Source organism: Cynocephalus volans, chromosome 8 (genome assembly GCF_027409185.1).
Source record: "Cynocephalus volans isolate mCynVol1 chromosome 8, mCynVol1.pri, whole genome shotgun sequence".
NCBI lineage: Eukaryota > Metazoa > Chordata > Mammalia > Dermoptera > Cynocephalidae > Cynocephalus > Cynocephalus volans.
Window position 1 is genome coordinate 31,977,114 of NC_084467.1, and position 1,861 is coordinate 31,978,974.

General features: G+C 40.8%; 1 non-coding gene across 1 annotated transcript; it reads left to right on the forward strand.

Moving 5' to 3' along the window:
• The first annotated feature begins 1,062 nt into the window (after positions 1-1,062).
• On the forward strand, positions 1,063-1,196 carry LOC134385400 (small nucleolar RNA SNORA48). The gene has a single exon (XR_010024375.1). It is a non-coding gene; the product is annotated as a small nucleolar RNA SNORA48 (small nucleolar RNA).
• The last annotated feature ends 665 nt before the right edge of the window (positions 1,197-1,861 follow it).

A 1,861-nucleotide genomic window follows, 5' to 3' on the forward strand; every position in this document is an offset into this window, starting at 1 on the left:
CGCACTTGGTAGAGTGCTGCGCTGGGAGCGCGGCAACGCTCCCGCCGCGGGTTCGGATCCTATATAGGACTGACCAGTGCACTCACTGGCTGAGTGCCGGTCACGAAAAAACGACAAAAAAAATAAATAAATAAATAAAAATAAAAATAAAATTCCATTTCTCATAAAGTTTAATTGTATTAGTTAAAAAATATCTATTTCCATCTGACAGACTTTGCCTTCAGAGGGCGTTTTCTCAGTTTCTGTCTAATGTAGCTCATCCATTGATCAAAATATGGTAGCCTAATAACACTACTACTAAGAGATGCTGTTAACATTTTGTTGTAGATCCTTTCAGGTTATGTATCTATCTGCTCATCTGTCTGCCTGCCTATCTACCTAAAACTATCAGTCTCTATCTATCTCTATCTATATGTCATTTTAACCTGTTTTTCTCAGTATATTTTGGTCATCTCTCCAGGACAGTACAAATTTTTCTACAAAAACATTTTTAACAATTACATTTTCCATTTCATACACGCATCATCATTGACTCACCCAGTCTGCTCTTGTTGGACTTTTGATTGTTGTGTACAGTTTTTCACTATTATAAATCATGGTGTGGAGAATATCCTTGTGGCTAAGCGTTAGCCATACGTACGTTACCCTTAGGATAAATTCTAGAAGGGGAACCTGCTGGATCAAAGGGTATGAAATTTTTTTTTTTTTTTTTTGTCTTTTTCGTGACCGGTGCTCAGCCAGTGAGTGCACCGGCCATTCCTATATAGGATCCAAACCCGCGGCGGGCGGGAGCGTCGCCACGCTCCCAGCGCTGCACTCTCCCGAGTGTGCCATGGGCTCGGCCCAAAGGGTATGAACTTTTAAAGAATTTTTTATCAAGGTTTTAAACATAAAATATATTCTCATGGTATAAAATTCAAAAGGTACAAAAGCGTGCACAGCGAGGTCTCTCTCTGGTCCCCCCACATCCCTTTCCCACAGGTCCTCCAGTTATCCACTTCCCCTCCTTAGGGTAACTAATATTAACTGTTGTTAGGTGCATCTTCAAAGTTATTGACATAGTGTCCCTGACTAGGGTAGAGTGTCATCTGAGTGGTGGTGCCCATCTCATATCACGAGGGACAAAGCAACCCCTTGTTTACCCCAGCTTGGCTTTTGGTCTGTTCCCATGCCTGGTTCATACCTTGGACGTTTGGGGAAAAAATTAAGTTATTGGCATAATACATCTTAGCAAATTGCTCTCCAGAAAAGGAGCAGTGTAAGGGAGTGCCTGTCTCACAACTGCTTTGCTACAATTTAGTATTTTTAATTTAATTAATTTTTTTCTTAAATTTTGATTACATTTAAAAAATTTAATTCCACTTTTTCTTTTTTCAGTTACAAAAGCAATTAATGTTCATTGTAATAAATTCAAACAATAAAGAAGAATACAGAGTGAAAAGTAAAAGTCCTCCCCTCCCATCTCACCCAAACCCTGCTTAAATGGTTTCCTGCTGCCTTCCTCAAGGACATCCTTAGTTAAGTTCGGAGTCTTTTTTTTTTTTTTTTTTTTTAAAAGATGACTGGTAAGGGGATCTTAACCCTTGACTTGGTGTTGTCAGCACCACGCTCACCCAGTGGGCAAACCAGCCATCCCTATATGGGATCCGAACCCATGGCCTTGGTGTTATCAGCACCGCACTCTCCCGAGTGAGCCACAGGCCGGCCCCTAAGTTCGGAGTCTTTACTTCCCTACACACCATCCTTTCATTTGCAAACACACACACACATACACACAAACACACACACACACACACACACTCACCACAGGCTTGCTCCTAATTCCTTTAACCATTCTCCTTTTTTTTTTCCCGTTTACTTT